Here is a 15,173-nt window from a genome sequence, read left to right as displayed (position 1 = left end):
AAGGTGGGGCGGCGAGAAATCGGCCGCGTCAGAGAGCTCGCGGTGTCCGTAATATGTATCAGTGGTTGTCCGCACTAAATGACAGCAGATGCAGCTGACAAGAAATCCCAGCCTACGATGATCGGATGAGCGCACGACGAAAGAACAGTAAACTGAATATGATGCCGAATTCCGTCGATGAGGACACGAGCAGTATACTGTCCGGTAGGGTAAATCGGACTGTCATTGGCGCCACATAAGACCGGACCAACATACGGAGTTTGCACTTTTCGTAGACGGAAGCATAGTTCGCGATGAATAACAGAGAGGGTGGCGCCATTGTCGATAAGAGCGTCGACAATATATTTAAATAAATTGTGTCTGTGCATGTTGTTAGCGGAAAATTAAAAAAAATGTTGAAGTGAGAAAACACAAATGAGGTAGCCGCTGTTAGTACTTCTAATGCGCTTGTCCTAATATTGTCAAGGTTTGCCGAAATAAAGCGAAGGCATAAATCCTAAGGGTTGATCTTCAGGACCTGAATATAGTTTATCATGCCATACCATCAATTAAAAGCCCTGCTCGTCCGCGCCAACAATGATGCCGTAAGCTTTTAACCACAACAAAAGTGACAAGGTAGAGACAACGAACTAATCTTTAAGTTATGTGGGTAACAGAACTTCGGTAATGACACTGTAGGGGCGGAGGATAGGGTAAGGATCGCCGGGGGGGGGGGGGGGGGTAGGCTCTGCCCCCTCCGGGATAACGCCGGAGGGGGCTTGAGCCCCGGAGCCTCCCACGTAGTCAGCGCCTATGACCCGTGGTGTTGGTTAAGAAGGATGGCACGTGGCGATTCTGTGTAGACTACCGTCATTTGCAAAAAATTGCTAAGAAGGACGTCTACCCGCTCCTACGTATCGACGACGCCCTTGACTGCCTTCATGGTTCCAGCTATTTCTCTTCTATTGATCTTCGCTCTGGATACTGGCAGATTGCTGTTGACGATATGGACAGAGAAAAAACCGCGTTCATAACACCTGATGGCCTATACCAATTTAAAGTAATGCCGTTTGGTTTATGCAATGCCCCTGCCACCTTTGAGCGTATGGTGGACTCCTTGTTCCAGGGTTTTAAATGGTCCACGTGTCTCTATTACCTCGATGACGTCATCGTCTTCTCGCCAACGTTCGACGCTCACCTTGAGCGTCTAACAACTAAATTTGATGTATTTCGAAAGGCGAAGCTCGAACTCAACTCGTCCAAATGTCATTTTGGCCGCCGCTAAATTACTGTTCTGGGCCATCTAGTCGACGCCTGCGGAGTACAGCCTGATCCCTACAAAAGTCGCTATGTCCGAGACTTTCCGGTTCCGAAGACAGGCGCAGTCGTTCGCAGTTTTGTTGGGCTTCGTCGTTTTGGTCAAAATTTTGAGGCAATTGCTAGACAGACCCCTCACTAATCTTTTAAAGAAATGCGTACAGTTCTCGTGGGGTACTTGAGAATTCGCTGCCTTCTATCGTCTCGTCACTCTTCTCACCTCACCACCCATTCTCGCCCACTTCAACCCTGATGCCCCTACAGAATTGCGTACAGATGTCAGTGGTCATGGCGTAGGTGCCGTCTTAGCTCAGCGTCAGCGTGGCCAGGATCGCGTTATTGCTTATGCAAGCCACCTCCTATCATCATCGGATCACGACTATTCCGTTACGGACAAGGAATGCCTTGCTGTTGTGTGGACAGTTACGAAGTTCCATCTTTACCTTAAAGGTCGTCCTTTCTCCGTAATCACTGATCATCATGCCCTCTGCCGGCTCTCATCGCTAAAAGATCCTATAAGCTAGCTCGGTCGATGGGCTTTGAGGCTTCAAGAATTTTCATATTCCGCGGTTGACAAGTCTGGCCGCCTACACCTAGACGCTGACAGCTTGTCGCGTTACCCTGTTGACGACTCTGACTCCTCCAATATTGACAGTGCTGCTTACGTTTTCTCAGTATCACTGCTCCTTCATTTCACCGACGAGAAACGTCATGATGCCTAGATCAGAGCACTCATCGACCGCTTTGAACACTCTCCGGCCGATGCTACTCCATGCCTCTTCGTCGTCCGCGACATTACTTTATACCGTCGTAACCTTCATCCGGACGGCTCTGAGTTCCTACTTGTATTGCCTAAACGCCTCCGCTCAGCCATTCTAGAAGCGCTTCACGACGCTCCAATGGCAGGACATCTCGAACCTATGACCGAGTACGTCGCCGTTTTTTTCTGGCTGGGCCTTGCCCGCTCCGTACGGCGTTACGTCACCGCTTGTGAACTTTGCCAACGACGCAAGAAGCCTTCCCAGCTCCCCGCTGGTTACCTGCAGCCACTCGACATCCCTGCCGAGCCCTTCTTTAGTGTCGGCTTAGACTTTCCCGGCACATTTCCGGAATCTACATGAGGAAACAAGTGGGTTGCAGTTGCAGCGCACGACGCGATCCGCTACGTCGTAACAAGCGCTCTTCCGACCAGTTGCGCAACTTATGCTGCGGACTTCCTCCTACACGATATCATTTTAATGCATGGTGCTCCGCGTCAAATGCTCACAGGCCGTGGCCGTGCGTTTTTGTCCAAAGTCATTGACGACATCATGTGTGCCTGCTCAATACAGCGAAAAATTACCACCTCCTACCACCCTCAAACAAACGGCCTCACTGAGCGTTTGAACCGCACCCTTACAGACATGCTATCGAAATACGTTTCAGGTGACTACCGTCTCAAAACTGCGCGCTTTCCCCGTTTCACCTGTTGTATGGCCGAGAACCAACGCTACCACGAGACACTGTGCTTCCGTCCACCACAGCTTCAACTAGCGATTATGCCCGTGATGCAATCGCCCATGCTGACCATGCTCGCCAACTTTCGCGTACTCGTCTGCAAGTGTCTCAAGACAAGCAGAAATAACGCTATGACCTCCGTCACCGTGACGTTCATTTTATGCCCCACACCCTCGTGTTGCTTTGGTCACCATCACGTATGGCCTTTGTGAAAAACTGCTCTCCTGTTACACAGGCCCATATCGCGTGCTCCGCCAAGTGGCCGATGTCACCTATAAAATTGTTCTATCCACGCCGACTACGCCCTCCGCGGTGGCAACCAGTGATATTGTCGCCCAACTTAAGCCCTACAACTCTCCACGCGCCTTGGATATTCAACAGCACCGTGACGGCACTTTGGCCGCCGGGGGGGGGGGGGGGGGGTAGTATTACGATATCGTTAAGAGATGCTCAAGCGCGGAGCCGCCATGAGAATGACGCAGAAGCGTGTCTAGGCTCTTGGCGCGAGCAAGTGTCGCCTGGCTGTCTGGTTCCAGTGTAAATAGCGTGTAAATAGCCTCGTTCGTTTGTGTCTTTCCACACGTAACCATATATATACGACCAGTGACGATGCGCAGTGCAGAGAAATGAAGGCTTCAGTCGGAGAAATTGTGCTTTTCTAGGACCAACCTCACAGTGCCATTTTTATCTTCTTGCTTTTCATAGGCGTACATAGGGGAGAGAGCGAGAGGCATTCTGAAGTCGTGACGCAGAGACGCGCTCCTGCAAGGGCTGTAGAATAGAGCGCCAGCCTTCGCCGCCTCGACAACCATGTCGTGATGGAAGATACGCTGAACCACGCGAAAAAAGACAACGCTCTCGACAGAGAAAGAGCACCGACAAAGAGTTTCAGACGCCACAAGCATCCAGCACCATTTAACTAGTCAAAGTAGTCGCAGGCCTCACGGGTGGTGGGAGGGGAGAAGGGCGCTTTCGGAACAGCTTTAAGTCGGGCAGGTGCAAGCCCCAACTGGTTTGTAACCTCTGGGGGTGACTGCCGCCACTGCAATTACCATTCTTGAGACGCGGCACGCACTTTCTAGGGCCTTACTGATTTCCTATCTGTGTATGTCTCTATGTGTTGCTAACCAGTTTTTTGCTCCTAACTATGTGCTCCTAACAAGAGTTTCTTTTTTTCTATTGTCGGACATCACGATCAAAAGGTGAACCCTGAACAGCTTCGCTGTAATTCGCTGTAAAAAAACCTTCACGTTAATTTTACAGCGAAGCTGTTAAGGGCTCACTCTTCTATGGTCGCGTCCGGCCATAGAAAAAAAAACTCATTGGCCGTATGCTTTATGTGCGAGTTAAAGCGCGAGGGCGAGGGACGCGCGCTTTCACGGCGAGCAAACGCACGGCGGAGAGCAAACGCGACTTCCCAGTGGAAGGGGAGCGGAGGGCGAGGAGGGCATCGAGGCACCATAGGCTTTGCGTGTGTGCGCCCGCCCTCCCACTGCGGCGCATACGCGCGCCATGCGGCATGCGGCGCATGCGCGCAACCCTGCCAGACTCTGCTGCCTATGCCGCCGACTCTTTCTGGGTTCTCGTCCGCCTCTCCCCTAACAGTGTAGACAACAGCAGTTAGCCATAGTGCGTCTTCCTTTTCACAACTGCAATCTCTCTATCTCACGTAGCCAGCGTTTTCACAGCGGTTGTGTGCGGTCACACAAACAACGCGCACAACTGTTGTCGACGGCGGCGGCGTTTTTCCCGCGTTCGCACCGAACGCGCGTGGCGTTGGCGACGTGTTTATGAAGAACGTGCCAACCTTTGCCGTACACCCTATGGCGGTGTACCGTAGCGACCATAAGGCCATGGTCCCTGTGGTCACTAAATAAATGAAAGCCACCGGATTATATATATTTCTTATTACTTAATAGTTCAAATAACCAATTACACCATCACATCTTAAGAGTCGTAATTGGAAATACATAATTCCCATGATAGTACAGCTTCGCTGGTCTTCCATCTCCACCCTAGTGGAAGGGCTGACAGTTTTTTTAACTTTCATTTCGACATACACTTGTGGCTGTTGATGGAACCTTGGTAGCTGATTATGCTTACACGCAGCTTGAGTTCGTGAATGCTTGCTAGGTACCCAAGGCATGCATATGAGGCCCACGTCCTAAAAGTGAGATTGCCGAAAATGGGTAGCATTAAAAGTGTTTAGTGTTTTTTTCAATCGTGAAAGAAGCGCACGAATACATGCAAAATTGCCACGCGACTGGTCGCTCGAGGCATTTTGCACGTATTCGCGGGTTTCTTTCACGCTATTTATTCAATGTAAAGGCGTTGCAAAAACTGCGCATATGTTTGGACGGGAAACAACTTTCTTTTCGTTAAACATAGGGTGTTGGATGCTAAAATTGCATGTCCAGAATCGTAACGAAAATAAGTAATCACATCGCTTATGTTTTAGCACCCGCACTACTCAGGCGTCTTCGCCATCGTTTCGTCACAGACAAAAAGACCACGTGAAAATAGTGGCTCTACGAACAAGTGATGGCCAATGAATGGGATCAACGATGCCTTTGTAAAGAAAACGGGCGCGAGCGAGGAACAATAAAGACCGGAGAAAAGGCCGGAGAGAACACGTGCGGCTGCCGGTGCTCGAGTACCGGGCTGTTGGGATCCTATCGCCGAAGCCAATTTACCTCTTCTGACGCTTCAGAGAGATCCAGAAATCTCCTCGACACTCTGCTTCGGCTGGCGGCAGTGTCTCATCTGGCCGTGCATTCCTGGATTTTGCCTCAAAGCAACCAGGATCCCTACTTCTAACTTGTCGGCCTCTGATCCTGCTGACATGCTCTTACAGCCGCTCGAGCTGCCCAAAGGTTGGTGCCAGCACAACCCCGTCACCCACGGTCAGCAAGACGGACTAAAAGACCATAGTAGTGCGCGGTATCCCCCGGGATATCAGGCCTGAATATCGGCACTGTTCGAGGTTCTTGTGTGCTGCTGCCTTTCAGCCGACAGCGCTTCGCCGTGGCAATCACACGACACGATATTGCCGACACGATCGTGAGCTCAACGAACTCGCATACATGCAAGTGCTCTTGTTTAACTTTGTGTATATTTTTTCCTGTACTTTCAACTTCTTCTGATTGTTTTCCCCTAATCGATTTAACTTGTAAAGCACGAACAAATATGTCATGTTTGCCACAACATCAAGGTGGTGCTTCACAGAGGCGCTATCACTACGATGTCAGCCCAAAGAGACAATTTTGTCGCTCCCTCATTCAGTTGGTTGTTAAGCCTCTCTTTGTGCTTGTTAATTTCTGTACTTCCCAGGATAACATATACTTTTCTTCCTTTTCTAGTGCCCATAATTTTGGCCGTGACTGAAGGCATAAAGGAGTCCGAGCAGACAGCTGCGAAGCCACCTGGTATGATTTTTTCTCCAAGTTAAATATGACAAGAAATATATCCTCCAAATACTTAACAAACCACTCTACACCATGAATTTGCCTTTCAGGACGAGAGTTGCTACATTATGGAGTTTTACTTAATGTTTATTGCAGTGCAACGAAATATGACCATTCGGGAAAAGTAATTCAGATAAGTAGATCATTGCGGGAAGGGAGTAAAACTGACTGAAAACGGTGTAAGATAACAGCGTCACTTTATTGGTTTAAAATTATTACCACGTGTTATTAAGTCCAACACTAGCATAACAGTTTGCCCTAGGGGTCAATTGCCTAGCATTTTTTTAGCTAGCTGTATTGCAATCATTAAATTGTCTGCAGTAGAACTTATCATTCAGCAGACACTTGTAGATTCCTAAATTCTGCAAGTATTTGTATACCCCCAAGCGTTTATATCCGGTTTCTATTTGGTTTTCTTTCTATCCCCTTAACTGAGGCTCCTACTGCTATTCGACTGAAGCAACACTCGGCAATGTCCTTGACCACGCTTTCTACTGAAAAGTATCGGTCAAGGCCTGTGCCCTTCTGTATCTATACTGCTCATTTTTACTCAGAAAGCTGTTTAAAAGGAAGCTGTAGTCTCAGGGGTTCCGAACTAAATAGGTGTCCTCAGTCGGACTACGATGTCTTCAGGCGGGCTGAGGACATCGTAGACATTTAGGGGCGTGTGAGTGCGTCGATGCCCAAGGAAAATAAGATCACGCATATAATGAAGCGCATTGACGACGAAGCATTCAAAATGTGATTAACTAAAAGCAAGCACTATCGTCGACGTCATCGAGCTCTTCCTATTACCAAATGTAACATCGAATATATTGACGCGAGACAGAAGAAGAAGACCGGCACCGAAGCAGAGGTCAGCATTAGGCCGGCACCGAAGAAGAGGAGGTAGAGGTGTTGCTTCTCGCCATCTTAGCTGGTTGCTGCTACGCCTGTGCTACTCGCCTATTTTGTAAATATTTGTAAATATACGTTTTTGCGCAACATTTTCTGGTGGAGGTGCGGGGTACGCTGCCTGTTCATCCCCATCACCCAAGCACGGAACTCCAAAGTGGTGGCCGCGTTGTTCCCCCGGTGATGGCCACTGAAGCACACACCGCGCTGGAACCTACCGTGCAGCAGCCGTCCCCGCCGTCTGTCATCTTATCGCTTCCGCAAGATCCGAGCACCTTCTCTGGCACAGATAACGTGGACGTCGAGGACTGGATTTCATGGTATGAGCGCGTCCGCAAACAGAACAGATGGGACGATACGCTTATGCTGGCGACTGTGATATTTTATCTGAAAGGAACCGCGCACGTCTGGTACGAGACGCATGAACACGATCTGACCAGCAGGGACGTTTGCAAAGAAAAACTGAATGACTTGTTCGGCAAGCCCTTGGGTCGTCAACTAGCCGCTAAAAAAAAGAACTTCGCTCCCGTGCGCAGTCATCTACTGAATAATACATTTCGTATATTCAGGATATTCTAGCGCTTTGCCATAAAGTTGACGGTAACATGTTCGAAGCGGACAAGATGGGTCACATACTCAAAGGAATCGCCGATGGCGCATTCAACCTCTTAGTATTCAGGAACTGCACCACCGTGGATGCTATTGTGACAGAGTGTCGGCGATTCGAACAATCTAAATCCCGCCGTATCGCCCAGCAATTCACCAGGCTCCCCAATACTACTGCATCGTCATCATGTGAGGAACCACTACCTCCGTTACAATCGCCGGTTTCGAACACTTTGACACGGATCGTTCGTCGGGAACTAGAAGCAATGTCACCAGCCCCTCTCGTGACCGATGTCTCGACTGCCAACCAGCCTATGGTTTCATTGATTCAGGCCGTGGTTCGACAGGAGGTCGCGAATTTGGGACTCTCATCTGTGTGCACTGTTCGCGTGCCACCAGTCGCACCAGTCACACCACCAGTTTCACCAGTCGCGCCGCGGAACCAGCCCTTTTACTCGCGATACCGCAATCCCGCTGAGTGGAGGACGCCGGATGATCGCCCAATATGTTTCGCGTGCTCTCGAGTTGGGCATATTGCGCGATACTGCTGGAGCCGTCAGACGTCACCGACTGGCTGGAGCCCCCGGAACTCTCGTCCTCAAGGCTACTCCCGTACAACATCGTCGCGCTTTCCACCGACCGGCACGCCCGACGTCGACACTCGCACCAACGTGTACAGCAGGTCACCATCGCCGCGCGATCGCCGATCTCGCTCGCCGCAAGCCCGCCGATTCCGTTCGCCGCAAGCCCGCCGTTTCCCGTCGCCTGCCAACTCTGGACGCTACACATCGGAAAACTAACGAGTGCAGCGCCCGGAGGTGACGCTGCATTCTCGACCCGGCCTCTAAATTCTCGTCTGACAATTCCTACCCGCTCTAATTGGCTCGAATTCCAACTCGACGGTGTTAGTGTTACGGCCCTTATCGACACTGGTGCACAGGTCTCGGTGATGAGCTCTAGTCTTCGTGAGACTATATTACCATGGCAACAATTATATTATTATGGCAACAATATTACCCAATATATTGCGTAATCAAAGATTCTGTTTTTCATAACATAGCAAGATAGTGCAAAAGGTAAGCAACTGCTTACATGCTTACTGGTAATGCTGTGTGCAATAAATCAGTGTAATGGTTTGGAAAAATATTTGAACACTATAGGCTGCCTTTTTTGTAAAAAAATGTTTCCTCCCGATTTACCAGTGTCTTGCGTAAGCGAAACCCCTACGTCTAGTTTAGCACACTTAATTACTGGATGCATATCGACTCTTACACGAATCTACATTTGTCTGGGCCTGGCGACGCGGCGCGTTGTCAAGCAGGTTAGATCGCCCGTATGGGCCAAGTACTTTAGCTCCGTTCGCCGCAAGCCCGCCGTTTCCCGTCGCCTGCCAACTCTGGACGCTATACACGAGTGCAGCGCCCGGAGGTGACGCTGCATTCTCGACCCATATGATGTTAACATGATGTCTCCGTATGGTAACAATATGATGGTAACAATATGATGGTGATGGTAACAATATGATGTCTCCGTATGTCTCACAAGCTTGGCGGAGGTATGATTGAAATGTTTAATCCTGGGTGAATTTGCAACAGAAGGTCGTTGCCGTTGAAGCTTTGTTAGCGGACACCTATCACGACCCTGGAGTGTTCCAGTCCCAATATGTTTTGCCCCAATTGTGTGACCTCAGAATTATCTTGATATCCTCTTTTGGCAGAGGAAGTGGGCTGCGCTGTTTCATCTGTCGGAATACCTGCTTGACTAGACTTATTTTCGTTTTCGGCAAGTCAATCGCTTTTCAATTTTTCGTTTCTATTCGCAGTCATCTCCATCTCGAATTTCTTCTATTGCCTGCGTGAGAGGACAGTAGGCCAAACGTTGCTGCAGCACCTTCAGCCGAGAGCTGCTCGCCATCTACATGGCTGTGAAGCACTTTCAACATTTTCTAGAGAAACGCTCCTTTCATGTCTTTGCTGACCACAAACCAGTGATGTCCGCCCTAGCGTCCAGCAGCACCTTCTACGCTTCCCGAGAAATCAGGCAGCTCGCCTGCATTTCCTAATACACCAGCTACAGTCGTCACGTCAGCGGAAAATCCAACGATGTTGCCGACACACTTTCTCGCACCGTCATTCATGCAGCGGACCGCAGCCGACCGGCCATTGATTTCAAGGTCATGGGTCTTAGGATTAGCCGCTATGGTGTCCATTGCTGTGGACAATGCTGTCCCGCTATGGTGTCCACAACCGTCCGTCGTTTTCAATTCGGCTCAACATTGTTCGCCTACCAATATCGGCTCCTCGGCGTCAATCACATGAAGACTACCTCTTACCCAGCACTATATCCAATGGCATCATCGAATGTTTTCACCGCCACCTGAAGGCTTCACTCATGGCTTGGACTTTTCCGTCATCATAAATTGAGCACGTTCCTTTCGTTATGCTTGGCATCCGCACCGCTTTTCGCAGTGACTCTTCCTCGAAAGCCGCAGAGCTTACGTTTGGCACGACTCTTCCAGTCCCAGGCTAATTCTACGACTCGCCCATCGTACCTATTTATGTTTCCGACTACACCTACCGTCTATGCAGCGCTATGGGTACTGTCGTTTCCATCCCGACAACGACGTTCTTCCCGTCGTGTATACGTCAATCATGACGTTCAGAACTGCACACACGTCTTTGGGCGCCACCACGCTGTGCGTCCTCCCTTACGGAACCCGTATAATGGTCAGTTCAAGATACTAAAGCGTGCACCTAAACACTTTCTATTGCTCATCAACGGCCGGGTAGATACGGTTTCCGCTGACCGTCTCAAGCCTTCCTACGTTGACTCTGACGCTCTAGATACTTTTGCTGCTCCATTTCCTCCCGACTGGACCCATCCTACTCGCCGCGTGCGTTTCGCACCACCGCTATGCGCTATTCGCCCCACTCTCTTGGCTTCCCCGCTAGAAGGTTGGCCCTGTAGCGCACTACTACGTGCCACAGTGATCCGACCGAAAAGGCCACAACGACAGGCCGAGCATGCTCACGGAGCGCGACCAGTGGAACCGGCGGTTACAAGATCGAAAAGTAGGAGCACTTGGTCTCGCTCCCGCCTGATTGAGTGGGCCCTGTTAAAATATTAGTGGACACGAGGCACCGAGTCTGGTTTTTCCTCGCCCACAGTTTTGCCTTAAAAAAGCAAAGGTTTCTTTACCTACTGCTGCAGATAACAAGTCTGGGCGCGATGACGCCTCTGCGCATGCGTCTGTTGTCTCTCTCTCCCTTCTTCTCTCCCTTCTTTTACATATGTATATTTCCGAGCTGGAAATAAACGGCGTCCGTTTGGTGCCTGAGGTGTCACTCGGAGGTTCATCTCGTTGCTACCGGCCTAGGGCCACACCTGTGCATTATTTGGTATTGGTACATGTGCAATGTTTGGCGGCGCTGCTGGGGTCTAGTTTGGTTATTATCTCTGCACATACGTATATTTCTGAATATATGAGGAAGGGTATATATGCGTTGAATGTAAGAGCCAGCTAACAGGTTTATGTAACCATTCTGTGCTAACCCCGCATTTAGATGAGGGGGAAATGCGAAAACACCTGTGTACTTAGATTTAGGTGGGCGTTGAAGAACCCCAGGTGGTCCAAATTTCCGGAGTCATTCACTACGGCGTGCCTCATAATCAGATCGTGGTTTTGGCACGTAAAACCCCTTAATTTATTTTAATTTTTTTCTGTGCTAACCGACAATGTATTACCAAGTACGCACAGCTGTTTTCAGATTACAAAAAATAAGTTTCCATATAAAACCTCGGCAAATACTCTCAGCTCAAAAGTATGTCTAAGACACACTGAACTCATTAAAGATTAATATATTATATACACTTTATGTTCTTTGATTTACCCATTCAGTATGTGCCGCTGAGTGTGTCTCCATTTTTCGTCAATCCTCCATAAAATGTATGTGCCACTGCGACGAAAGGATTACAAAATATTGCCTGCTAAGTGTAGTACTTTTCTGCGCGTATATTTGTCATTATCCTTCTTTACTCGAAATACTTCTTACGTCGCCTTCGTCCGCGTGACAGCGTTGTGTACACGTATCACAGTGTGCGCCCACCTGATTTGGAGTAAGCATTCCAACATAACTCTTGAGCACTGTAGGGCATAAACATAAAAACTACTTGAAGGAAGGAAGGAAAATAAGAGGCGAAAGGCAGAGAGGTTAACCAGGTGAAGTGTCCGGTTGGCTACTCTGCACGGAGGGATGGGGTAAAGGCAGAAAAGATGAGAAAACAAGAGAAGATTAAAAAGAAGAGAAGTAAAGAACAAAAGAACAAAAAAAAAAACATCTGTCCGCACAATTCTATAGTTTTTCATGAAGTCCTGTTTGTTTTAAATAGCGAACTAGCGCTTTTAAAGCAGTTCGTTCCGACGTCGGCTGGGACCAGGGACCAAGAATTCTGGCTTCCCTAAGGGGACGGCTGTCTATCTTGTCGAGCGTGGTTCTGAGGACTTTCCTTTGTGCACTGCACTAAAACGACGACAATCACACAGAAGATCGAATAAAGTTGCGGCTATGGGGACGGAGAACAAACACTTCACGGATTAGTACGTTGCGTAGCATAAAAGCAAACAAAATTTTATGCATCGCCGTTTGCTGTGAGGCATTTATATTACCGCTTCACTAAAGCTTCGCTTGACTTTGATTCTGACATGTGCGTTGAATATGATTTTTATTACGCACTGCCTTTTGAAAACCGTGAGGATCCACCTGACATAAGCAGTCATCGCAATACTTTCTTGGCGTAGAGGTACAAAGAAACTTCTTTTTTATTATTTATTTACAGAGATTCCTGAATATTGCAAGCCACCCGACGAAGACATGATTATGCGCACATGTGATCAACCCCTCAGAGTAGGAGTGTATTGTGGGTGTAACAATAGCAGCGATCAGCTGTGCCAGAAGAGGTGGCATTACAACCCGGTTTTCAAAGACTGTTATTCGTTTTGGTATACAGGATGTGGAGGAAACGCTAACAACTTTGATTCCCAAATAAACTGCAGAAACAGTTGCTGGGCCGGCGGTAAGTTATTTCTTGGAATTCTGTGTCTCCGCGCTTTAACTAATATTAAGCACTCGCTTCATAACATACCTGCTGTAGATTGCGCTTCCAAAATTACCAATTATCAGACTTCATAATATAGAGTCCAACAAGAAGGAAATTACAGATCAATAATTCGCAGAAAGTGTAATAGATCAAAACAATAAAAAGACTCTGATCCTGTGCACTGTGGGAATCGACATCACGTGAAGTATTTTGCAGGTAGCTGTTTGTCCAACATTGTTTCAGGCTCCTCAACGTGTTTCGAGGTCGGCCAGCGTGTTTCTGTAATTGCAGGAATTGTGTGTGTGTGATGCGCACTCATGTGCATATGAGGAGCACAGAAAGACGGTGACGGTGTCCACGATAGTATGACGGCGACGGCATGTTTCCTACTCAGGCTGTTTAACGCGCATTTAGGTCATGCCGATGGCTGCATTGCGCAAGTTGTAGGTACTGGATGAGTCATAACTAGAACAACGCGGATTGTGACGTGATAGGGCACCAAGTGTTATTACGATGGAAGCAATCTTATTCCAGCGAAAAAAAATCAATTCGACCTGGGCTTGCCCAGCGTCTGCCCAAAAAATCAATTGCCCAGCGTCTGCAGGGGTTACGCTAAGAAAAAGATGTCATTTACAGCAATACCTGATTAACAAAGAAAATCCAGACATTATAATATTACAAGAAACTAACAGGAAGGGAAAATTATCGGGCTACAAGTCCTACAGTGGCGCCGCCTGGGAGAAATCGGCCGTTACCACGCTGGTCAGACGAAATCTCACGGCCGTTCAACACGATAGAGGCAATAAGGGAATTGAACACACTTTAGTAGAAATAATACCGACTCGGAAAGTACCTAGCAGCCTTTTCGTTCTCAACGTCTACAGCAGTCCGCGATGCAAAAACAGATTCCGCACGTTCATTCGGAAAACGATCGCTATCGCGAGCAGGCAGGCGGTACTGATTGCTGGGGGCTTTAACGCTCAACACACCGCGCGCGGTTACAAATTCGAAAACGTCAAGGGTAGGAACCTGTGGCTCGACGCGCAACAAGAGGGGCTCACCCTCGTTACGGATCCCTCCTTGCCAACGCGCAGAGGTAACAGCGTTAGCGTAGACACCACACCGGACCTAACTTTTACGAAAAACATTGGCGATTCACAGTGGACGAACACGCAACAGGACCTCGGTAGTGATCACTTCATAATAATTTGAGTCACGGCGCGACCGCGCAAGATCAGAGGTAAAGAGCTCAATTTGGTCAAGCGGGAAAAATTCAGAAACATTAGACAGATGGAAGGTTCGCAGGAAGCAATTCACGACATTGGGGATTGGACCAACGCGTTGAAGCGGGACATTGCCGTGGCGACACGAAAGGTCCCACCAGAGGCGGAACTCGAACTCATAGACAGCAGACTCTTACACATGTGGGAGGCCAAACACAGTTTGCAGGAAAGATGGAAAAGGCAAAGACACAACAGATCACTTAGGAAAAAGATAGCGAAACTAAACAGGGGCATTGAGAGTCACACACAGCAGCTGTGCAAGCAACAGTGGGAAAACACCTGCAGTAACATGGAGAATCACCTAGGGCTCGCGAAGACGTGGAACTTGTTTAGGTACATGCTTGACACAGAAGAGACGAAAACCACGTATAGACAGAACATCAACAGAATCATACATGCGTATGAAGGCTCCGAACAGGAGATCTTACGGGAGATCAGGGAACGGTACATTAATTCAGTCCCACCAGTAACGCATCCAGAATACGAAGGTGCAGTCAACGAAGACCTGGACAGACCGATCAGCGAGTCCGAGATCAGGGCAGTGTTACATAACCTCAACACTAAATCGGCGCCCGGGCCCGACGAAATAACAAACAAAACGCTCAGGAATTTAGACGATAAATCCATAAAGAAACTGACAGAATACGTCAACGCGTGCTGGGAAACTGGACGCGTACCGCAACAATGAAAGACAGCGCACGTCGTGCTGATACCGAAGCCGGGCAAGCGACTGCAGCTAGAGAACCTCAGACCGATCTCCCTGACTTCGTGCGTGGGGAAGGTAATGCAGCACGCGGTCCTCACAAGGCTGACCAACTACCTCGAGGACCGCGACCTGCTCCCCCACACTATGTTGGGGTTCAGGAGAAACCTCTCTACGCAGGATGCGATGCTACAGATCAAACACCAGGTCATAAACAGCCCGACCAGGTCCACTAAGGCCATACTGGATCTGAAGAAGGCCTTTGACAACGTAACGCACGCAACCGTACTGGCCAAACTGTAGGAACTCAGCCTTGGTGAACGAACGTACAAT

This window comes from Dermacentor silvarum, chromosome 7, assembly GCF_013339745.2.
Source record: "Dermacentor silvarum isolate Dsil-2018 chromosome 7, BIME_Dsil_1.4, whole genome shotgun sequence".
Taxonomy (NCBI): Eukaryota; Metazoa; Arthropoda; class Arachnida; order Ixodida; family Ixodidae; genus Dermacentor; species Dermacentor silvarum.
Note: the sequence above shows the minus strand (reverse complement) of the source record.